Source organism: Dipodomys merriami, unplaced genomic scaffold (genome assembly GCF_024711535.1).
Source record: "Dipodomys merriami isolate MVZ:Mamm:240054 unplaced genomic scaffold, mDipMer1.0.p SCAF_23, whole genome shotgun sequence".
Taxonomy (NCBI): domain Eukaryota; kingdom Metazoa; phylum Chordata; class Mammalia; order Rodentia; family Heteromyidae; genus Dipodomys; species Dipodomys merriami.
This window is the reverse complement of record NW_027203715.1, coordinates 13,159,667-13,183,116: the sequence shown is the minus strand read 5'-3', so window position 1 is coordinate 13,183,116 and position 23,450 is coordinate 13,159,667.

The following is a 23,450-nucleotide window of genomic DNA, read 5'->3' as shown; positions in this document are numbered from 1 at the left end:
GGGTGAGTGTTAGGTGAGGGTGAGGTTTAGAGTTATGGTTAAGGTTAGGGTGAGGGTAGGTTGAGGGGTAGGTTTAGGGTGAGGGTTAAGGTTAGGTTTAGGATTAGTGTAAGGGTTAGGTTTAGGGTGAGTGTTAGGTTTAGGTTGAGGGTTAGGGTTAGGGTTAGGGTAGTGTGAGGGTAAGGGTTAGGGTGAGGGTTAGGGTTAGGCTTAGGGGTGAGGGTGAGGGTGAGGGTAAGTGTTAGGATTAGTGTTATGGTTAGTGTTAGACATAGGGTTATGGTTAGGATGAGTGTTAGGGTGAGTGGTAGTTTTAGGATTAGGGTGAGGGTGAAGATGAGGGTGAGGGTTAGTTTTAGGGTGTGGGTGAGTATTAGGGTTAGGGTTATTGATAGGGTTAGGGTTAGGTTTAGGGTTAGGCTTATGGTGAGGGGTAGGTTGAAGGTTAGGGTTAGGGTTAGGGTTAGGGTGAGGGTTAAGTTTAGTGTTAGTCTTAGGGTTTGGGTGAGGGTTAGAGTAAGGGTTAGGGTTAGCGTATGGCTTAAGTTTTTGGTGAGTGTTAGGGATAGGTTTAGGGTTAGGCTTAGGGTAGGGTGAGGATAAGTTTTAGGGTAAGGTTTAGGGTTTGGGTGTCGGTGAGATTTAGTGTTAGGGTTAGGGTGAGTGTTAGGATTAAAGTTAGGGTTAGGATGAGGGTTAGGGTTAGGGTGAGGGTGAGGGTTTCGCTTAGGTAAGGGTTAGGGTTATGGTTAGAGTGAGGATTAGGGTGAGATTCAGGGTTATAGGGAGGGTGAGGGTGAGGATTAGTGTTAGCGTGAGGTTTAGGGTGAGGTTAAGAGTTAGGGTGAGGGTGAGGGTTAGGGATAGGTTGAGGGTGAGGGTTTCAGTTAGGTAAGTGTTAGGGTTAGTGTTACGGTTATGTTGAGGGCTAGGTTAAGGGTGAGGTTTCGGGTGAGGATGAGGGTGAGGTTGAGGGTTAGGTCGTGGGTGAGCGTTAGGGTTAGGGTGAGGGTTAGGGTAACCGTGAGGGTTAGTGTGAGGGTGAGGGTTAGGGTTAGGGTTAGGGTTAGGGTGAGGATTAAGGTCAGGATGAGGGGTAGTGTGAGGGTTAGGGTTAGGGTTAGGGTGAGGTTTAGGCTTAGCGTTAGTGTTAGTGTTAGGGTTAGGGTGAGGGTAAGGGTTAGGGTGAGGGTTAAAGTGAAAGTGAGGGTGAGGGTGAGGGTGAGGGTTAGGTTTAGGGTTAGGGTTAGGCTTAGTCTGAGGGCTATGTTGACTGTGAGGGTTAGGTTGAGGGTGAGGTTTTGGGTTAGGTAAGGGTTAGTGTTATGTTTCGGATGAGGATTAGGTTGAGTTTGAGATTTAGGATTAGGGTGAGAGTTAGGGTTAGGGTTAGGGTAAGAGTTATGGTTAGCGTGATGTGTTGGGTGAGGGTGTGGGTTAGCGTGAGGTTGACGGTTTAGGTGAGGGTTAGGGTTAGGTTAAGGGTGAGGATAAAGGTGAAAGTTAGTGTTAGGTTTAGGGTGAGGGTTAGGGTGAGGGATAGGGTTAGGCTCAGGGTGACGGTTAGGGTTACGGTTAGGTTTAGGGTGAGGGTTAGTGTGAGGGATAGGGTTAGCGTTAGGGTGAGGTTTAGGGTTAGGGTTATGGTGAGGGTTAAGGTTAGGGTGATGTTTAGTTTGAGGGTGTGGGTTAGTGTGAGAGTGAGTGTTTGCTTGAGTGTGACGGTTAGGGTGGGGGTGAGGGTTAGGGTTAAGTTGAGGGTTAGGGTGAGGTTGAGGTTTAAGTTTAGGATTAGGGTGAGGGTTAGAGATAGGATGAATGTTAGGGTTAAAGTTAGGGTGAGGGTTGGGGTTATGGTTAGCGTTAGGGTGAGGGTTAGGCTTAGTGGGATGGGAGGTTGAGGGTGAGGGTTATGTTTAGGGTGAGGGTTGGGGATCGAGTTAGGGTGAGGGTTCAGTTTAGTGTGATGTTTATGAATAGGGTGATGGTAAGGATTCTGGTGAGGGTGAGGTTTAGGGTGTGGGTGAGGGTTAGGGTTAGAGTGAGGGTTAGGGTGACGGTGAGGGTGAGAGTTTGGGTTAGGGTTAGGTTTAGGGTGAGGGTGAAGGTGAGGGTTAGGGTTTTTAGGGAGAGCGTTAGGGATAGGGTGAGGGTTAGGTTTAGGGTTAGTGTTATGTTGAGGGTGAGGGTGAGGTTGAGCGTTAGGGTGAGGGTGAGTTTGAGGATTAGGGTTAGGATTAGAGTGAGGTTTAGGGTTAGGCTGAGGGTGAGGTTGATGGTGAGGGTTAGGTTTAGGGTTAGGTTGAGGTTTAGAGTTAGTGTGAGGGTAAGGGTGAGGGTGAGGGTAAGATTTTGGGTGAGGATTAGGGTGAGGGTGAGGGATAGGTTTAGTGTGAGTTTTAGGGTTAGAGTTAGAGTTAGGGTGAGGGTGAGGATTAGGGTTATTATTAGGGAGAGGTTTAGGATTAGGGTTAAGTTTAGGGTGAGGGTTAGGGTTAGGGTTAGGGTGAAGTTTAGCATTAGTTTTAGGGTTAGGGTTATTGTTAGCTTTAGAGTTATTTGAGGATTAGAGTTGGGGTTATGTTTAGGGTGAGGTTTAGGTTGCGGGTGAGGGTTAAGGTCAGGCTTAGGGTTAGGGTTAGGATGATGGTTAGGTTTAGTGTGTCGGTTAGCGTTAGGTTTAGAGTTATGGTTAGGGTGTGGGTAAGGGTTAGGGTGAGGGTGAGGGTGAGGGTGAAGGTTAGGGTTAGGTTGAGGGTTAGGGTTAGTGTGAGGTTTAGGGTTAGCGTTAGGGTTAGGCTGAGGATAAGGATTAGGGTAAGGGATGGTGTGAGTTTTAGGATTAGGGTTAGGGTGAAGGTGAAGATGAGGGTGAAGTTTAGGGTGAGGATTAGGGTTAGGGTGAGGGTGAGGGTGCAGGTGAGGTTTAGTGTTAGGGTAAGTGTTAGGCTGAGTGTGAGTTTTAGGGAGAGGGTTAGATTTAGGATTAAGATGAGGGTAAGGGTTAGGTTTAGGGTTAGGATTAGGCATAGGTCGAGGGTTAGTTTTAGGTTTAGGGTTAGGGTTACGGTTAGGGTGTGGGTGAGGGTGAGGAATAGGGTTAGGGTGAGGGTGATGGATAGGGTGAGGGTTAGGCTTAGGGTTAGGGTGAGGACGAGGGTGATGGTTAGGATAATGATTAGGGTTAACCTTCGTGTGATGGTGAGGGTCAGATTTAGGTTTAGGGTTAGTAGTAGGTTTAGGTTTAGGCTTAGGGTAAGTGTTAGTGTGAGGGTGAGGGTTAGAGTTAGGGTTATGTTTCAGGTGAGGGTGTGGGTTAATTTGAGGGTGAGTGTTCGGGTGAGGTTAACGGTTAGGGTGTGGGAGAGGGTTAGTGTTAGGGTGAGGGTGAGGGTTAGGTTTAGGTTAGCTTGAGGGTGAGGGTGAGGGATACGGTTCGGGTGAGGGTGAAGGTTAGGGTGAGGGTTAGGGTTAGGGTTATGTTTAGGGTGATTGTGAGGGTGAGGGTTCGGGTTAGGGTGAAGGTAAGGGCTAGGGTGAGGGTGAGGGTCAGGGTTATTGTGAGGGTGACCGTGACAGTGAGGGTGAGGGTGAGGGTTAGGGTTAGCGTGAGGGTTAGGTTGAGGGTAAGTGTTAGGGTGAGGGTGAGGGTTATGGTTAGTGTGAGGATGAGGTTGAGGGTGAGGGTTTCGGATAGGTATGGGTTAGGGTTAGTGTTACAGTTTTGGTGAGTGCTAGTTTGAGGGTGAGGTTTAGAGTGAGGATGAGGGTGAGGTTGAAGGTTAGGTTGTTGGAGAGCGTTAGGGTTAGGGTGAGGGTTAGGGTAACCGTGAGGGTTAGGGTGAGGGTCAGGGTTAGGGTTAGGGTTAGGGTGAGTATTAGGGTCAGGATGAGGGGTAGTTTGAGGGTTAGGGTTAGGTTTAGGGTGAGGGTTAGGATGAGGGAGAGTGTTAGGGTGAGGTTTAGGGTGAGGGTGAGGGTTAGGGTTAGTGTTAGCCTTAGGGTGAGGGTTAGGGTGAGGTTTTGGTTTAGGGTGTGGGTGTGGGTGAGGGCTAGGGTTAAGGTGCGGGTTAGCGTTACGGTGAGGGTTAGGGTGAGTGTTAGGGTTATGGTGAGGTTTAGGATTAGTGTTAAGGTGAGGGTGAAGGTGAGGGTGAGGGTTTGGTTTAGGGTTAGGCTTAAGGTTAGGGTTAGAATTAGCCTGAGGGCTAGGGCTACGGTGAGGGTGAGGTTTTGGATGAGGTTTAGGTTGTGGGTGAGTCTTAGGGTTAGGGTGACGGTGAGGGTTTGGGTGAGGGTGTGGTTTAGGGTTCGTGTTAGTGTGAAGGTTAGGATGAGGTTTGTTTGTAGGGTTATGTTTAGCGTGAGGGTGGGCTTTAGGGTGAGTGTTAGGGTGAAGGTTTGGGTTAGGTAAATGTTAGGGTTAGGTTTAGGGTGAAGATTTGTGTGACAGTGAGGGTTAGGGTGAGGGTTAGGATTAGGATAAGGGTTAGGGTTAAGGTTAGGGTGAGGGTGAGGGTGAGGGTAGGGTTTCGGTTAGGTAAGGGTTAGGGTTAGTGTTAGGGTTATGGTGAGGGGTAGGTTTAGGGTGAGGTTTAGGGTGAGGGTGAGGGTGAGGTTGATGGTTAGGGGGTGGGTGAGCATTAGGGTTAGGGTGAGGGTTAGGGTGACCGTGAGTGTTAGGGTTAGGTTTAGGATTATGGTGAGTATTAGGTGTAGGATGAGAGGTATGGTGAGGATTAGGGTTAGGTTTAGGGTGAGCTTTAGGTTTAGTCTGAGAGTTAGGTTTAGGGTTAGGGTTAAGGATGAAGGTGAGGGTTAGTGTTAGGGTGAGAGTGAGTGTTAGGGTGATGTTTAGTGTTAGGGTTAGGGTTAGGGTTAGGGTTAAGCTGAGCTTTAGGTTGAGGGTTAGGGTTGGGGTTACAGTTAGGGTTAGTGTGAGTGTTAGGGTGAAGGTAAGGTTTAGGGTGAAGGTGACGGTGAGGGTGAGGGGTAGTGGTAGGGGTAGGTTTAGGGTGAGGGTTATGGTTAGGGTGAAGGTTAGGGTGAGGGTAAGGGTTAGGGTGAAGGTTAGGGTGAGGATGAGGGTTAGGGTTAGGGTTAGAGTTAGGGTGAGTGTTAGGGTTAGGGTGAGGTTTAGTGTTAGGGTGAGGGTTAGGGTTAGGTTGAGGTTGAGGTTGAAGTTGAGGGCGATGTATAGGGTTAGTGTGAGGGTTAGGGTGAGGGTATGGTTTAGGGTGAGGGTTAGGGTGAGGGTTACGGTGAGATTTTGTGTTGGGGTGAGTGTTAGAGGTAGTGTTAGGCTGAGAGTTAGGGTTAGGGTGATATTTAGGGTAAGGGTGAGGGTTAGCGTGAGGGTGAGAGTTCGGATCAAAGTGAGGGTTAGGGTGTGGGTGAGGGTTAGGGTGAGGGTGAGGGTTAGGGTGACCGTGAGGGTTAGTTTGAGGGTGAGGATTATTGTGAGTGTTAGACTTAGGGTTATGGTTAGGGTTAGGGGGAGGGGTAGTGTTAGGGTTATTATGAGGGTTATGGTTAGGGTGAGGGTTAGGGCAAGTGTGAGGGATAGGGTTAGGGTGAGGGTGGGGGTAATTGTTAGGCTGAGGGTTAGGTTGAGGGTAAGGTTTAGGATTAGGGTTAAGGTTAGGGTGAGGTCTAGGGTGAGGGTTAGAGTTAGGGTTCAGCTTAGGGTTAGGATGAGGGTTAGGCTGAGGGTGAGGGTGAGGATGAGAGTTAGGGTTAGGGTAAGGGTTATTTTGAGGGTTAGGGTGAGGATTCGGGTGAGGGTGATCTTTAGAGTGAGGGTTTGCTTTAGGGTGAGGTTTAACTTTAGGATTAGGGAGAGGGTTAGAGTTAGGGTGATGTTTAGGGTGCGGATGAGGGTTAGGGAGAAGGTGAGGGTTAGGGTTAGGGTTAGCGTTATGGTGAGGGTTAGGGTCAGGGTTAGGGTTAGGGTTAGGGCTAGGATGAGGTTGAGGGTTAGGTTTAGAGTTAGGGTTAGTTTGAGGGTTAGGGTGAGGTTTAGTGTGAGGTTTAGGGTTAGAGTGAGATTTAGAGTTAGGGTTAGGTTGAGGGTGAGGGTTAGGGTTAGGTTTGGGGTTTCATTTAGGGTAAGGGTGAGGTTGAGGAATAGGGTTAGGATTAGGGTTAAGATTAGGGTGAGGGTTAGAGTGATGATTAAGGTTAGGGTTAGGGTGAGGGTGAGGGTGAGGGTTAGGGGGAGTGTTAGTGTTAGGGTTAGGGTTAGGCTGAGGGTTAGACTGAGGGTAAGGGTGAGGGTGAAAGTTAGGGAGAGGGTTAGGATTAGGGTTATTGTGAGGGTTAGGGTTAGATTGAGGATAAGTTTTAGGGTGAAGGTTAGGTTGAGGTTTTTGTTAAGGTTTAGGGTAAGGTTTAGCGTGAGTTTGAGGGTGAGGAATAGGGTTAGGGTTATGTTTAGGCTGAGCAGTAGGGTTAGGGTGAGGGTTAGGGTGAGGGTGAGGATAATGGTTAGGATTAGGGTTTAGGGTGAGTATTAGTGTTAAGTTTAGGGTGAGGGTTAGGGTGAATGGTTGGGTTAGGGTCAGGGTGAGTATTAGGGTTAATATGATGGTTAGGTTTAGTGTTAAGGTTAGGGTGAGGGTAAGGGTTAGGGTGAGTGTTAGGATGAAGGTGACGGTTACGGTTAGGGTGAGGTTTAGGGTGATGTTTAAGGTGAGGGTTAGGGTTAGGGTGAGGGTTAGGATTAGTGTTAGGTTTAGGTTTAGGATGAGAGTTAGGGTGAGGGTAAAGTTTAGGTTGAATATTTGGGTTAGGGTTAGGGTTAGGGGTAGGTTGAGGGTTAGGTTTAGGGTTAGGGTTAGGGTTAAGGTGAGGGTCAGGATGAAGTTTAGCGTTAGGATTAGATTTAGGGTTAGGGGTAGGCTGAGGGTGAGGGTGAATATGAGGTTGAGGGTTAGGGTTAGGTTTAGGGTTAGGGATAGGGTGAGGTGTAGCATTAGGGTTAGGGTTAGTGTGAGGGTTAGGCTCAGTGGTAGGGTTAGTTTTGCGTGAGGGTTAGGTTTAGTGTGACGGATAGGGTTAGGGTAAGGGTTAGTGTTTGGTTGAGGGTTAGGTTTACTGTAAGGGTTAGGGTTAGGGTTAGGGTGAGGGTGAGGGTAAGGGTTCAGGTGAGTGTTAATGTGAGGGTGAGTGTTAGCGTTAGTATTAGGTTTAGGGAAAGTGTTAGGGTGAGGGTTAGGGTTAGGGTTTGGTTTAGGGTGAGTGTGAGGGTTAGGTTTAAGTTTAGGGTGAGTGTTAGGTTTAGGGTGAGTGTCAGGGTTAGGTTTAGTGTAAAGGTGAGGCTGAGGCTGAGGTTGTCGTTGAGGGTGAGGGTTAGGGTTAGGATTAGTGTTACGGTTAGGGTTAGGCTGAGGGTGAGTGTGATGGTGAAGGTTAGCTTTACGGTTAAGTTGAGGGTTAGGCTTAGTGTGGGGGTAAGGGTGAGGGTGAGGGTAAGGTTTGGGTTGAGGATTAGAGTAAGGGTGAGGGTTAATGTTAGGCTTAGGGTTAGGGTGAGGGTTAGGGTAAGGGTAAGGGATAGGTTTAGTGTGATGGTTAGGGTTAGTGTTAGAGTTAGCATGCGGGTGAGGTTTAGGGTTAGGGTTAGAGTAAGGGATAGAGTTAGGTTTAGGGTTAGGGTGAGGGATTGGTTTAGGGTTAGGGTGAGGTTTAGGGTTAGAGTTAGGGTTAGGGTTATTGTTAGTTATAGAGTAATGTGAGGGTTAGGTTTCAGGTTAGGATTAGGGTGAACATTAGGGTGAGGGTTAGGGTTAGGATTAGGGTTAGGGTTAGGGTTAGGCTGAGGGTAAGGGTGAGGATGGGGGTGAGTGATAAGGTTAGGGTTAGCGTTTGGGTTAGGGTGATTGTTACATTTAGTGTGACTGTTAGGGTTAGGGTTAGAGTTACTGTTAGGGTAAGGATTAGGGTTAGGGTGTGTGTTAGGGTAAGGGTGAAGTTTAGGGTTAGGGTGAGGATGAGGGTTAGGGTGAGGGTGAGGGTTAGGGTGAGGATTAGGGTGAGGGTGAGGTTTAGGGTTAGGGTTAGTGTTAGGCTGAGGGTGAGGGTGAGGGTAAGGGAGAGAATTAGGTTTAGAGTTAATCTTTGGTTAGGTTTAGGCTTATGGTGAGGGTGAGGGTGAGAGTTAAGGTTAGGGTTGGGGTGGGGGTTAGGGTTAGGATTAGGGTGAGGGTTAGTGTTAGGGTGATGTTTAGGGTGAGAGTGGGGGTTAGTGTGAGGGTGAGTGTTCGGGTGACGGTAAGGGTTAGGGTGAGCATGAGGGTTAGGGTGAGGTTGAGGGTTAGGGTGAGGGTGAGGGTGAGGGTGAGGTTTAGGGTTAGGGTTAGTGTTAGGCTGAGCGTGAGGTTGAGGGTGAGAATTAGCTTTAGAGTTAATCTTAGGTTAGGTTTAGGCTTAGGGTGAGGGTGAGGGTGAGAGTTAAGGTTAGGGTTAGGGTGGGGGTTAGCATTAGGGTTAGGGTGAGGGTTAGAGTTAGGGTGATGTTTAGGGTGAGAGTGGGGGTTAGTGTGAGGGTGAGTATTAGGGTGAGGGTAAGGGTTAGGGTGTGGATGAGGGTTTGCTTTAGGGTGAGGGTTACAGTGACGGTGAGGGTTAGGGTGAGGTTGAGGGTTAGGGTTAGGGTTAGGCTGATGGTTAGGGTTAGGGTGAGGGTGAGGGTGAGGGTGAGGATTAGGGTTAGGGTTAGGCTGAGGGTTTGCATTAGGCTGACTGTGAGGTGAGAGTTAGCAGTAGGTAAGTTTTAGGGTGCGAGTAAGGGTTATGGAGAGGGTTAGTCTGAGGGTGAGCATTAGGGTTAGTATTAGGTTAGGGTGAGGGATCGGGTTAGGTTGAGGGTTAGGGTTAGGGTAAGGGTGAGAGTGAGGGTGAGGGTGAGTGTTACGGTTAGGGTTAGGGTTTGTGTTAGAGGTAGGGTGAGGGTTAGGGTTAGTGTTAGGGTAAGGTTTAGGGTTAATGTGAGGTTTAGGGTGAAGTTAAGGGTTTGGGTGAGAATTAGGGTGAGGGTGAGGTTTAGGGTTACGGTTAGAGTTAGATTTAGGATGAAGGTTAAGGTTAAGGCTAGAGTGAGGGTTAGGGTGATGGTTAGGGTTAGAATTAGGGTGAAGGTTAGTGTGAGGGTTCGGGTGAGGTTTAGGGTTAGGGTTAGGTTTAGGGTGAGGGAAAGGGTTAGGGAGACGGTTAGTCTGTGGGTGACGATTAGGTTTAGCATTAGGGTTAGGGTGAGGTTTAAGGTTAGGGTGAGGGTTAAGGTTAGGGTAAAAGTGAGGGTTAGGGAGAGGGTTAGGTTTAAGGTTAGGATTAGGGTTTGGGTTAGGATTAGGCAGAAGTTTGGGTGAGGTTGAAGGTGAGGGTGAGGGTGAGGGTAAGGGTTAGGGAGAGGGTTAGGGTGAGGATTAGGGTTTGGGTTAGAGTGAGGGTGAGAATTAGGGTGAGGGTATGAGTAAAGGTGAGTGTTAGGGTGAGGGTTAGGGTTAGGTTTAGGGTTAGGGTGAGGGTGAGGGTGAGGGTAAGTGTTAGGGTGAATATTAGGGTGAGGGTGAGGGTTAGGGTTAGTATTATGGTTAGGGTGAGGGGTAGGATGAGGGTTAGGTTTAGGGTAAGGTTTAGGGTTAGAGTTAGTGTGAGGTTTAGTGTGAGGGTTAGGGTTAGTGTTAGGGTTAGGTTTTGGGTGAGTGTTATGGTTGGGGTAAGGGTTCGGGTTAGTGTTAGGGTTAGGGTAGGGTGAGGGTAAGATTTAGGGTTAGGGTTAGGTTTAGGGTTAGGGTTAGGGATAGGATTAGCGTGAGGGTGAGGTTTAGGGTTAGGGTTAGTGTTAAGGTGAGGGTTAGGGTGAGTGTTATGGTTAATGTTAGGGTTATGGTTAGGGTGAAGGTAAAGTTTTGGCTGAGGTTTAGTGTAAGGGTGAGGTTTACGTTTAGGGTGAGGTGAAGGTTAGGGTGAGGGTTAGGGTTAGGGTCAGTGTTATTGGGAGGGCTAGGGTGAAGGTGAGGGTTAGGGTTAGGGATAGGGTATGGCTTAAGGTTACGGTTAGGGTAAGGGTGAGGGTTAGGTTTAGTGTGAGGGTTATGGTTAGGGTTAGGTTAATGTTGAGGGTGAGGATTAGGGTTAGGATTAGCATGAGGGTTAGGGTTAGCATTGGGGTTAGGGTGAGGGTAATGTTTATGGTGAGTTTTAGGGTGAGGGTGAGGGTTAAGGTTAGGGTTAGAGTTAGGGTTAGGTTGAGGCTGAGGGTTAGGGTTAGGATTAGGGTTAGGCTGATGGTGAGGGTGAGGGTGAGGTTTAGGGTGAGGGTTAGGGTTAGGGTTAGGTTTATGGTGAGGGTTATGGTTATGGTTAGGGTTAATATGAGGGTTAGGGTGAGGGGTATGGTTAGGGTTAGGGTGAGGGTTATGTTAATTGTGAGGGGTAGGGTTAGGTGAGGGTAAGTGTTAGGGTGACGGTTAGCATGAGGGTGAGATTTAGGGTTAGGGTGTGTGTTAATGTGAGGGTTAGGGTGAGTGTTATGTTTAATATTAAGGTTAGGGTGAGGGTGAGGGTTAGGGTTAGGGATAGGGTAGGATTAGGGTTAGGGTTAGGGTTAGGCTGAGGGTGTGGGTGAGGTTGAGGGTGACGGTTAGGGTTAGGGTTAGGGTGAAGTTTAGGTTGAGGGTTATGGTTAGTGTGAGGGATAGGTTTAGGTTTAGGGTGAGGTGTCAGATTAGGGTTAGGGTGAGGGTTAGGTTTAGTGTTAGGCTTAGGCTTAGGTTTAGGTTCGGGTTAGGGTGAGGATAAGGTTTTGGGTGACGTTTAGGGTGAAGGTGAGGGTTAGGGTTAGCAGTAGGATTAAGGTGCGGTTTAGGTTTAGGGTTAAGGTTAGAGTTAGCTTGAGGGTGAGGATGTGGGTTAGGGTTAGGATTAGTGTTAGGGTTAGGTTTAGGCTGAGGCTGAGTTTGAAGCTGAGGGTGAGGGTTACTTTTAGGGTGAGGTGAGGGTGAGGGTGAGGGTTAAGGTTAGGGTGAGGTTTAGGCTGAGGTGTAAGATTAGGGATATTGTGAGGGTTACATTTAGTGTGAGGGTTATGGTTAGGTTTAGGTTTAGGGTGAGGGTTAGGTTTACTGTGAGATTTTCGATTAGTGTTAGGGTTAGGGTTAGGTTTAGGCTGACGGTTAAGGGGAGCGTGAGGGTGAGGGTTAGGCTTAGGTTAATGGTGAGGTTTAAGATGAGGGTGAAGGTTAGGGTTAGTGTGAGGGTTAGTGTGAGGGTAAGGGTTAGGGTGAGGGTGAGGGTGATGGTGAGGGTTAGGGTTAGGTTGAGGGTTAGGGTTAGGGTTAGGGTTAGGCTTAGGGTGATGGTGATGGTGAGGGTTAGGGTTAGGGTTACGTTGAGGTTTAGGGTTAGTTTGAGGGTAAAGGTGAGGATGAGGGTAAGGTTTAGGGTGAGGATTAGGGTGAGGGTGAGGGTGAGGGTTAGGGTTAGTGTTACGGTTAGGGTGAGGTTTAGGTTTAGGGTTAAGGTTAGGGTTAGGGTTAGGGTTAGGTTTATGTTGAGGGTGAGGTTTAGGGTTAGGGTTAGAGTGAGGGTTAGTGTTAGCGTTGGGGTTAGGTTGAGAGTTAATTTTAGGTTTAGGGTTAGGGTGGGCTTTAGGATTGAGATTAGGGATAGGGTTATTGTTAGCTTTAGAGTTAGGATGAGGGTTAGGGTTAGGGTTAGAGTTAGGGTGAGCTTGAGGGTGAGGGTTAGGGTTAGGATTAGTGTTAGGGTTAGGGTTAGGCTGAAGGTAAGTTTGAGTGTGGTGGTGAGGGTTACGGATAGGGTTATGGTTAGGGTTAGGTTTAGGCTGAGTGTGAGGGTGAGGGTTAGTGTTAAGTTTAGGGTGAGGGTTAGGGTGAGGGTGAGGGTTAGGGTTAGGGTTTGTGTTAGGGTGTGTGTGAGGGTGTGGTTGAGGGTTAAGGTGAGGGTGAGGGTGAGGGTTAGGTTTAGGATTAGGGTTAGGGTTAGGGTTAGGCTGAGGGTGAGGTTGATGCTGAGGTTTAGGTTACAGGTTAGGTTGAGGGTTAGGCTTAGGGTGAGGGTAAGGGTGAGGGCGAGGGTGGGGGTTATTGTAAGGTTTAGGTTGATGGTGAGGGTTAGGGTAAGGGTGAGGGATAGGTTTAGTGTGAGGGATAGGGTTAGGGTTAGAGTTAGCTTGATGGTGAGTATTAGGGTTAGGGTCAGGGTGAGGGTTAGGTTTAGGTTTACGGTTAGGGTGAGGTTTAGGTTTTGGGTTAAGGTGAGGGTTAGGATGTGGGTGAGGGTTAGGGTTAGGGTGAGGTTTAGGGTGACTGTGAGGCTTAGGGTCAGTGGTTGAGTTAGGGCTTTGTTTAGGGTGAGGGTTAGGGTTAATGTTCGTGTTAGGGTGGGGGTTAGGGTGAGGGGAATGGTTAGGGTTAGGGTGAGGGTTAGGATAAGAATGAGAGTTAGGGTTAGGGTTAGAGTGAGGGTAAAGTTTAGGGTGAGGTTTAGGGTGAGGGTGAGGTTTTAGGTTAGCGTTAGGTTTAGGTGGAGGGTTAGAGTGAGCGTTAGAGTTAGGGTTTTGGTTAGGTTTAGGGTGAGGGTTAGGGTGAGGGTGACGGTTAGGGCAAGAGTAACGGTTTGGGTGATTTTTAGGGTGAGGATGAGATTTAGGATTAGGGTTAGGGTTATTGTGAGGGATTGGGTGATGGTTACAATTAGTGTTAGTGTTAGTTTTAGGGTGAGAGTTAGGGTGAGGGTTAGGGTTAGTGTTAGCTTTACAGTTACGGTGAGTGTTAGGGTTAGGGTGAGGATTAGGGTTATGGTTACGTTTAGGGTAGTGTGAGGGTTAGGATGAGGGTTAGAGTTACGGTTATGTTTAGGGTGAGGTTGAGGATGAGGTTTTGTGTTAGCATTAGGTTAAGTTGAGGGTTAGCATGAGGGTTAGGTTTACGTTTATGGCTAGGGTGAGGGTGAGATTTAGGGTTTGGGTTAGGTTTATGGTGAGGGTTAAGGTGAGGGTGAGAGTTATGGTTTTGATTAGATTTGTGGTGAGTGTTAGGGTGAGGTGAAATTTAGGGTACGTGTTAGGGTAAGGGTGAGGGGTATAGTGATGGTTACAGTTCGAGTTCGGGTTAGTTTTATGGTGAGGGTTAGGGTGAGTGTTAGGTTTACAGTTAGGGTGAGTGTCAGGGTTAGGGTGAGGGTTAGGGTTAGGGTTAGGATAGGGTGAGGGTAAAGGGTATGGTGAGGGTTAGGTTTAGGCTGAGGGTGAGGGTGAGGTTTAGGGTTAGGGTTAGGGTTACAATGTGTGTTAGGGTTAGCTTGGGGTTAGGATGAGGGGTAGGGTGAGTGGTAGGGTTAGGGTTAGTTTAAGGGTGAGTGTGAGGGTTAGGGTTAGGGTGAGGGTGAGGATTAGGGTTAGGGTTAGGGTTAGGGAGAGGGTTAGGGTGAGAGTAAGGGTGAGGGTTAGGTTTAGGGTTTGGATTAGGATGAGGGTGAGGGGTAGGGTGAGGGTAAGTGTTAGGGTGAATATTAGGGTGAGGGTGAGGTTTAGGGTTAGTATTATGGTTAGGGTGAGGGGTAGGGTGAGGGTTAGGTTTAGGGTAAGGTTTAGGGTAAGAGTTAGTGTGAGGTTTAGTGTGAGGGTTAGGGTTAGTGTTAGGGTTAGGTTTTGGGTGAGTGTTAAGGTTGGGGTAAGGGTTCCTGTTAGTGTTAGGGTTAGGGTAGGTCGAGGGTAAGATTTAGGGTTAGGGTTAAGTTTAGGTTAGGGTTAGGGATAGGATTAGCGTGAGGGTGAGGGTTAGGGTTAGAATTAGTGTTAAGGTGAGGGTTAGGGTGAGTGTTATGGTTAATGTTAGGGTTATGGTTAGGGTGAAGGTAAGGGTTTGGCTGAGGTTTAATGTGAGGGTGTGGTTTACGTTTAGGGTGAGGTGAGGGTTAGGGTGAGGGTTAGGGTTAGGGTCAGTGTTATTGGGAGGGCTAGGGTGAAGGTGAGGGTTAGGGTTAAGGTTAGGGATAGGGTGTGGCTTAAGGTTATGGTTAGGGTTAGGGTGAGGGGTAGGCTGAGGGGTAGGATTAGGGTTATTGTGAGGGTTACATTTAGTGTGAGGTTTAGGGTTAGGTGTAGGTTTATGGTGAGGGTTAGGTTTAGTGTGAGGTTTTCGGTTAGAGTTAGGGTTAGGGTTAGTTTTAGGCTGACAGTTAAGGTGAGCGTGACGGTGAGGGTTAGGGCTAGGTTTAGGTTAAGGATGAGGGTTCAGGTGAAGGTTAAGGTTAGCTTAGGGTGAGAGTTAGCATGAGGGTAAGGGTTAGGGTGAGGGTGAGGGTGATGGTGAGGGTTAGGGTTAGGGTGAGAGTTAGGGTTAGGTTTCGGGTTAGGGTTAGCCTTGGGGTGAGGGTGAGGGTGATGGTGAGGGTTAGAGTTAGGGTTAGGTTGAGGTGTAGGGTTAGTTTGAGGATAAAGGTGAGGGTGAGAGTAAGTTTTAGGGTGAGGATTAGGGTGAGGGTGAGGGATAGGTTTAGGGTTATGGTTACGGTAAGGGTTAGGGTAAGGGTGAGGGTTAGGTTTAGTGTGAGGGTTGGGGTTAGGGTTAGGTTAATGTTGAGGGTGAGGATTAGGGTTAGGATTAGCGTGAGGGTTAGGGTTAGCATTGAGGTTAGGGTGAGGGTAATGTTTAGGGTGAGTTTTCGGGTGAGGGTGAGGGTTAGGGTTAGGGTTAGGGTTAGAGTTAGCGTTAGGTTGAGGCTGAGGGTTAGGGTTAGGATTAGGGTTAGGCTGAGGGTGAGGGTCAGGGTGAGGTTTAGGGTGAGGGTTAGGGTTAGGGTTAGGTTTATGGTGAGGGTTATGGTTATGGTTAGGGTTAATATGAGGGTTAGGGTGAGGGGTATGGTTAGGGTTAGGGTGAGGGTTATGTTTAGTGTGAGGGTTAGGGTTAGGTGAGGGTAAGTGTTAGGGTGACGGTTAGCTTGAGGGTGAGATTTAGGGTTAGGGGGTGTGTTAAGGTGAGGGTTAGGGTGAGTTTTATGCTTAATGTTAGGTTTAGGGTTAGGGTGAGGGTTAGAGTTAGGGATAGGGTAGGATTAGGGTTAGTGTTAGGGTTAGGCTGAGGGTGTGGGTGAGGTTGAGGGTGACGGTTAGGGTTAGGGTTAGGGTTAGGGTGAGGGTTAAGGTGACAGATAGGGTTAGGGTGATGGATAGGTTTAGGGTTAGGGCGAGGGTTATGGTTAGGATGAGGTTTAGGGTGAGGGTGAGGTTTAGTGTGAGGGTGAGCGTTTGGGTGAGGATGAAAGTTAGTGTATGGGTGAGGGTTAAGATTAGGGTGAAGGTTAGGGTGAAAATGAGGATTGTGGTGAGGGTTAGGATTAGGGTTAGTGTTAGGGTGGTTAGGATTAGGGTTAGTGTTAGGGTGAGGGTTAGGGTGAGGTGTCGGATTAGGGTTAGTGTGAGTGTTAGGTTTAGTTTTAGGGTTAGGCTTAGGTTTAGGTTCGGGTTAGGGTGAGGATAAGGGTTTGGGTGACGTTTAGGATGAAGGTGAGGGTTAGGGTTAACATTAGGATTAGGGTGAGGTTTAGGTTTAGGGTTAAGGTTAGAGTTAGCTTGAGGGTGAGGGTGAGGGTTAGCGTTAGGATTAGTGTTAGGGTTAGGTTTAGGCTGAGGCTGACGTTGAAGGTGAGGGTGAAGATTACTTTTAGTGTGAGGTGAGGGTGAGTTTGAGGGTTAGGGTTAGGGTGAGGTTTAGGCTGAGATGTAAGATTAGGGTTATTGTGAGGGTTACATTTAGTGTGAGGGTTAGGGTTAGGTTTAGGTTTAGGGTGAGGGTTAGGTTTACTGTGAGTGTTTCGGTTAGTGTTAGGGTTAGGGTTAGGTTTAGGCTGACGGTAAAGGTGAGCGTGAGGGTGAATGTTAGGGTTAGGTTAATGGTGAGGGTTAAGATGAGGGTTAAGGTTAGGGTTAGGTTGAGGGTTAGTGTGAGGGTAAGGTTTACAGTGAGGGTTAGGGTTAGGGTGACGGTTAGGGTGAGGGTTAGGTTTATGTTGAGGGTGAGGATTAGGGTTAGGTTTAGCGTGAGGGTTAGGGTTAGAGTTGGGTTTAGGTTGAGGGTTAGGTTTAGGTTTAGGGTTAGGGTGAGGTTTAGGATTAAGATTAGTGATAGGGTTATTGTTAGCTTTAGAGTTAGGATGAGGGTTCCGGTTAGGGTTAGGGTGAGCTTGAGGGTGAGGGTTAGGGTTAGGATTAGTGTTAGGGTTAGGGTTAGGCTGAAGGTAAGTTTGAGTGTCGGAGTGAGGGTTACGGATAGGGTTAGGGTTAGGGTTAGGTTTAGGGTGAGGGTGAGGGTGAGGGTTAGTGTTAAGTTTAGGGTGAGGGTTAGGGTGAGGGTGAGGGTTAGGGTTAGGGTTTGTCTTAGGGTGAGGGTGAGGGTGTGGTTGAGGGTTAGGGTGACGGTGAGGGTGAGGGTTAGGGTTAGGATTAGGGTTAGGGTTAGGGTTAGGCTGAGGGTGAGGTTGATGGTGAGGTTTAGGTTAAGTGTTAGGTTGAGGGTTAGGCTTAGTGTGAGGGTAAGGCTGAGGGTGAGGGTGGGGGTTATTGTAATGGTTAGGGTAATGGTGAGGATTAGGGTAAGGGTGAGGGATAGGTTTAGTGTGAGGGTTAGTGTTAGGGTTAGAGTTAGCTTGAGGGTGATTATTAGGGTTAGGGTGAGGGTGAGGGTTAAGTTTAGGTTTACGGTTAGGGTGGGGTTTAGGTTTAGGGTTAAGGTGAGGGATAGGATGTGTGTGAGGCTTAGGGTTAGGGTGAGGTTTAGGGTGACTGTGAGGCTTAGGGTGAGTGGTTGTGTTAGGGCTTTGTTTAGGGTGAGGATTAGGGTTAGTGTTCGTGTTAGGGTGGGGGTTAGGGTGAGGGGAATGGTTAGGGTTAGGGTGAGTGTTAGGATTAGAATGAGGGTTAGGGTTAGGGTTAGAGTGAGGGTAAAGTTTAGGGTGATGTTTAGGGTGAGGGTGAGGTTTTGGGTTAGCGTTAGGGTTAGGTTGAAGTTTAGGGTTAGGGTTAGGGTGAGGGTTAGTGTAAGGGTGAAGGTTAGGTTTAGTGTCAGGGTTAGGGTTAGGGATAGGTTCATTTTGAGGATGAGGATTAGGGTTAGGGTTAGCGTGAGGGTTAGGGTTAGCGTTGGGGTTAGGTTGAGGGTTAGGTTTAGGTTCAGGGTTAGGGTGAGGTTTAGGATTAAGATTAGGGATAGGGTTATTGTTCGCTTTAGATTTAGGATGAGGGTTAGGGTTAGGGTTATAGTTAGGGTGAGGTTTAGTTATAGGGTTAAGGTAAGGGTTAGGGTTAGGGTAAGGTTTATGTTGATGGTGAGGTTTCAGGTTAGTGTTAGAGTGAGGGTTAGGGTTAGCGTTGGGGTTAGGTTGAGGTTTAGGTTTAGGTTTAGGGTTAGGGTGGGCTTTAGGATTCAGATTAGGGATAGGGTTATTGTTAGCTTTAGAGTAAGGATGAGGGTTAGGGTTAGGGTTAGAGTTAGGGTGAGCTTGAGGGTGAGGTTTAGGGTTAGGATTAGTGTTAGGGTTAGGGTTAGGCTGAAGGTAAATTTGAGTGTGGTGGTGAGGGTTACGGATAGGGTTAGGGTTAGGTTTAGGTTTAGGCTGAGGGTGAGGGTGAGGGTTAGTGTTAAGTTTAGGGTGAGGGTTAGGGTGAGGGTGAGGGTTAGGGTTAGGGTTTGTCTTAGGGTGAGGGTGAGGGTGTGGTTGAGGGTTAGGGTGAGGGTGAGGGTGAGGGTTAGGGTTAGGATTAGGGTTAGGGTTAGGGTTAGGCTGAGGGTGAGGTTGATGCTGAGGTTTAGGTTACGGGTTAGGTAGAGGGTTAGGCTTAGTGTGAGGGTAAGGGTGAGGGTGAGGGTGGGGGTTAGTGTAAGGGTTAGGGTGATGGTGAGGGATAGGGTAAGAGTGAGGGATAGTTTTAGTGTGAGGGATAGGGTTAGGGTTAGAGTTAGCTTGATGGTGAGTATTAGGGTTAGGGTGAGGGTGAGGGTTAGGTTTAGGTTTACGGTTAGGGTGAGGTTTAGGTTTAGGGTTAAGGTAAGGATTAGGATGTGGGTGAGGGTTAGTGTTAGGGTAAGGTTTACGGTTACATTGAGGCTTAGGGTCAGTGGTTGGTTTAGGGTTATGGTTAGGGTGAGGGTTAGGGTTAGTGTTCGTGTTAGGGTGGGGAATAGGGTGAGGGGTATGGTTAGGGTTAGGGTGAGGGTTAGGATTAGAATGAGGGTTAGGGTTAGGGTTAGAGTGAGGGTAAAGGTTAGGGTGAGGTTTAGGGTGAGGGTGAGGTTTTGGGTTAGCGGTAAGGTTAGGTGGAGGGATTGGATGAGGGTTAGGGTTATGCTTAGGGTGAGGGTGAGGGTTAGGGTTTTGTTTAGGTTTAGCGTGAAGGTTAGGGTGAGGGTGATGGTTAGGGCGAGGGTAACGGTTTGGGTGATTTTTAGGTTGAGGGTGAGATTTAGTGTTAGGGTTAGGGCTAGGGTGATTGTTACGGTTAGCGTTAGGTTTAGTTTTAGGGTGAGAGTTAGGGTGAGTGTTAAGTTTACTTTTACATTTACATTAGGGTGAGTGTTAGGTTTAGGGTGAGGGTTAGGGTTAGGTTTAGGGTAGGGTGAGGGTTAGGATGAGGGTTAGGGTTAGGGTTATGTTTAGGGTGAAAGTGAGGATGAGGTTTTGGTTAGCTTTAGGGTTAGGTTGAGGGTTAGAATGAGGATTGGGTTTAGGGTTATGGTTAGGGTCAGGGTAAGATTTAGCGTTTGGGTTAGGTTTATGGTGAGGGTTAAGGTGACGGTGAGGGTTAGGGTTTTGGTTAGGTTTAGGTTGAGTGTTAGGGTGAGGGTGAAATTTAGGGTGATGGTTAGGGTTAGGGTGAGGGGTAGGGTGATGGTTACAGTTCGGGTTTGGGTTAGTTTTAGGGTGAGGGTTAAGGTGAGGGTTAGGGTCAGTGTTAGGTTTACAGTTAGTGTGAGTGTTAGGGCTATGGTTAGGGTTAGGGTTAGGGTAGGGTGAGGGTAAGGGGTAGGTTGAGGGTTAGGGTTAGGCTGAGGGTGAGGGTGAGGGTTAGGGTTAGGGTTAGGGTTACGATGAGTGTTAGCGTTAGGGTTAGGGTTAGGATGAGGGGTAAGGTGAGGGGTAGGGTTAGGGTTAGTATGAAGGTGAGGGTGAAGGTTAGCTTTAGGGTGAGGGTGAGGGTTAAGGTTAGGGTTAGGGTTAGGGAGAGGGTTAGGGTGAGCGTTAGGGATAGCGTTAGGGTGAGGGTAAGCGTGAGGGTTAGGTTTAGTGTTAGGATTAGGATGAGGGTGAGGGTTAGGGTGAGGGTAAGTGTTAGGGTGAATATTAGGGTAAAGGTGAGGGTTAGGGTTAGGATTAGGGTTAGGGTGAGGGGTAGGGTGAGGGTTATGTTTAGGGTAAAGTTTAGGGTTAGAGTTAGTGTGTTTAGTGTGAGGGTTAGGGTTATTGTTAGGGTTAGGATTTGGGTGAGTGTTTGGTTTAGGGTGAGCGTTCGGGTTAGTGTTTGGGTAATGTTAGGGTGAGGGTAAGATTTAGGATGAGGGTTAGTGTGTGGGAAAGGTTTAGGTTGAGGCTTAGCGTGAGGGTGAGGGTTAGGGTTACGGTCAGTGTTAAGGTGAGGGTTAGGGTGAGTGTTATGTTTAATGTTAGGTTTAGGGTTAGGGTGAGGGTTAGGGTGACGTAAGGGTTTGGGTGAGGTTTAGGGTGAGGGTGAGGGTTACGTTTAGGGTGAGGTGAGGGTTAGGGTGAGAGTTAGGTTTAGGGTCAGTGTTATTGTGAGGGCTAGGGTGAGGGTTAGGGTTAGGGTTAGGGTTAGGGATAGGGTATGGCTTAAGTTTATGGTTAGGGTTAGGGTGAGGGGTAGGCCTAGGTGTATGATTAGGGTTATTGTGAGGGTTACATTTAGTGTGAGGGTTAGTGTTAGGTGTAGGTTTAGGGAGAGGTTTAGGTTTTGGGTGAGGTTTTCCGTTAGTGTTAGGGTTAGGGTTAGGTTTAGGCTGACGGTTAAGGTGAGCGTGAGGGCGAGGGTTAGGGTTTGGGTTAGGTTAAGGGTGAGGTTCAGGTGAAGGTTAAGGTTAGGTTAAGGTGAGAGTTAGTATGAGGGTAAGTGTTATGGTCAGGGTTAGGTTTACGTGAAGGTTAGGGTTAGGGTGAGGGTTAGGTTTAGATATCATTGTTGGGTTAGGCTGAGGGTGAGGGTTAGGTTGAGGCTGAGGGTCAGGGCTAGGATTAGGGTTAGGCTGAAAGTGAGGGTGAGGTTTAGGGTGAGGGTTAAGGTTAGGGTAAGGTTTAGGGTGAGGGTTGGTGTAAGGGTTAGGTTTATGATGAGGGTTTGGGTGAGGGGTATGATTAGGGTTAGTGTGAGGGTTATGTTTAGTGTGAGGGTTAGGGTTAGGTGAGGGTAAGGCTTAGGATGAGGGTTAGCGTGAGGGTGAGGTTTAGGGTTAGGGTGAGCGTTAAGGTGAGGGTTAGGGTGAGTGTTATGGTTAATGTTAGGGTAAGGGTTAGGGTCAGGGTTAGGTTAGGGTTAGGTTTAGGGTAGGATTAGGGTTAGGGTTATGGTTAGGCTGAGGTTGTGGGTGAGGTTGAGGGTGAGGGTTAGGGTTAGGTTTAGGGTTAGAGTGAGGGTTTGGTGAGGGTTAGGTTGAGGGTGAGCGATAGCGTGAGGGTGAGGTTTAGGGTTAGGGTTAGGGTTATGGTGAGGTTTAGGTTTAGGATTAGGGATAGCGTTATTATTAGCTTTAGAGTTAGGCTGAATGTTAGGGTTAGGGTTAGGTTTAGGATGAGCCTGAGGGTGAGGGTTAGGGTTAAGATTAGTGTTAGGTTTAGGGTTAGGCTGAAGGAAAGGGTGAGTGTGGGTTTGAGGGTTACAGATAGGGTTAGGGTTTGGTTTAGGGTTTGGGTTAGGTTTAGTGTGAGTGTTAGGATTAGAGTTAGGGTTAGACTGGGGTAAGGGTTAGGTTGAGGGTTAGGGTGAGGGTGAGGGTTAGGCTTAGTGTTGGGTGGGGGTTAGGGTTAGTGTGAGGGTTAGGGTTAGGCTTAGTATTAGGGTTAGGGTGAGGATAAGGATTAGGGTTAGGGATAGTGTGTAGGTTAGGGTTAAGTATAGGGTGAGAGTGATGTTGAGGGTGAGGGTGAGGTTTAGGTTTAGAGTTAGAGTTAGGGTTAGGTTGAGGCAGAGGGTAATGATTAGGATTAGGGTTAGGCTGATGGTGAGGGTGACAGTGAGGGTTAGGGTTAGGGTTAGTGTGAGGGTGAGGGTGAGAGTGAGGGTGAGGGTGAGGGTTATGGTTAGGATCAGGGTTAGGGCGAGGATTAGGGTGAGCATGAGGGTTAGGGTGAAGGTTTGGGTTAGGTTTAGGATTAGGTTTAGGGTGAGGGTTATGGTTAGGATGATGTTTAGGGTAAGGTTGAGGATTAGTGTGAGGTTGAGTTTTCGGGTGAGGTTGAGATTTAGTGTCTGGGTGAGGGTTAGGATTGGATGAAGTTTAGGGTGACAATGAGGGTTGGGGAGAGGGTGAGGATTAGGGTTAGTGTTAGGGTTAGGGTGAGGGGTAAGGTGATGGTTACAGTTAGGGTTAGGGTTAGTTTTAGGATGAGGGTTAGGGTGAGTGTTACGGTTAGTTTTTTGATTACAGTTAGGGTGAGTGTTAGGGTTAGGGTGAGGGTTACTGTGAGGGTAAGGGTTAGGGTGAGGGTTAGGGTTAGGGTTAGGGTGAGGTTTAGGGTTAGGGTTAGGGTTAGGCTTGCTTAGGGTGAGGGTGATGGTGAGGGTTAGAGTTAGGGTTAGGTTGAGGTTTAGGGTTAGTTTGAGTGTAAAGGTGAGGGTGAGCGTGAGGGTAAGGTTTAGGGTGAGGCTTAAGGTGAGGGTTACAGTGAGAGTTAGGGTAAGGGTTAGTGTAAGGGTGAGGGTTAGGTTTAGTGTGAGGGTTATGTTTATGTTGAGGGTGAGGATTAGTGTTAGGTTTAGCATGAAGGTTAGGGTTAGCCTTTGGGTTATTGTGAGGGGAATGTTTAGGGTGAGGTTTAGGGTGAGGGTGAGGTTTATGGTTAGTGTTAGGGTTACACTTATGGATAGGTTGAGGCTGAGGGTTAGGTTTAAGATTAGGGTTAATCTGAGGGTGAGAGTGAGGGTGAGGTTGAGGTTTAGGGTGAGGCTTAAGGTTAGGGTTAGTTTTAGGGTGAGGGTTGGGGTTAGGGTTAGGGTTAGGATGAGTGTTAGGGTGAGGGTTATTGTTAGGGTTAGGGTGAGGGTTATGTTTAGTGTGAGGGTTAGGGTTAGGGTGAGGGTAAGTATTAGATGAGGGTTAGCGTGAGGGTGAGGTTTAGCGTTAGTGTTAGTGTTAAGGTGAGGGTTAAGGTGAGTGTTATGGTTAATATTTGGGGTAAGGTTAGGTTTAGGGTAGGATTAAGGTTAGGGTTATGGTTAGGCTAGGGGTGAGGGTGAGGTTGAGGGTGAGGGTTAGGGTTAGGTTTAGGGTTAGGGTGAGGTTGAGGGTTATGTTTAGGGTCAGGGTTAGGGTTTGGGTTAGGGAGAAGATTAGGGTGAGCGGGAAGTTTAGGGTGAGGGTTAGGGTTAGGGTGAGGGATAGGTTCACGGTTAGGGTGAGGATTATAGTTAGGATGATGTTTAGGGTGAGGGTGAGGATTAATGTGAGGGTGAGGGTGAGGGTGAGGATGAGATTAGTGTGTGCGTGATGTTTAGGATTAGGGAGAGGGTTAGGGTGAAAATGAGAGTTGGGGTGAGGGTGAAGATTAGGGTTAGTGTTAGGGTGATGGTTATGGTTATGGTTAGTGTTAGGGTGAGGATTAGGGTGAGGTGTAGGATTAGGGTTAGGGTGAGGGTTAGGATTAGTGTGAGGGTGAGGGTTAGGTTTAGGGTTCGGGTTAGGTTGAAGTTAAGGGTTTGGGTGAGGGTGAGGGTTAGGATTAGCGTTAGAATTAGAGTGAGGTTTTGGTGTAGGGTTAAGGTTAGAGTTAACTTGAGGGTGAGGGTGAGATTTAGGGTTAAGATTAGTGTTAGGGATAGGTTTAGGATGAGGGTGAGGGGAAGGGTGGGTTTTACGGTTAGGGTGAGTGTGAGGGTCACGTTTACGGTGAGGTGATGGTTAGGGTGAGGGTTAGGATTAGGGTCAGTGTTAAGGTGAGGGCTAGGGTGAGGGTGAGGGTTAGGGTTAGTGTTAGGGATAGGGTGAGACTTAAGGCTAGGGTTAGGGTTAGGATGAGGGTTAGGCTGAGGGGTAGGATTAGGGTTATTGTGAGGGATACATTTAGTGTGAGGGTTAGGGTTAGGTTTAGGTTTAGGGTGAGGGTTATGTTTAGTGTGAGGGTTTCAATTAGTGTTAGTGTTAGGGTTAGGTTTAAGCTGAGGGTTAAGGGGAGCGTGAGGGTGAGGGTTAGGGTTAGGGTTA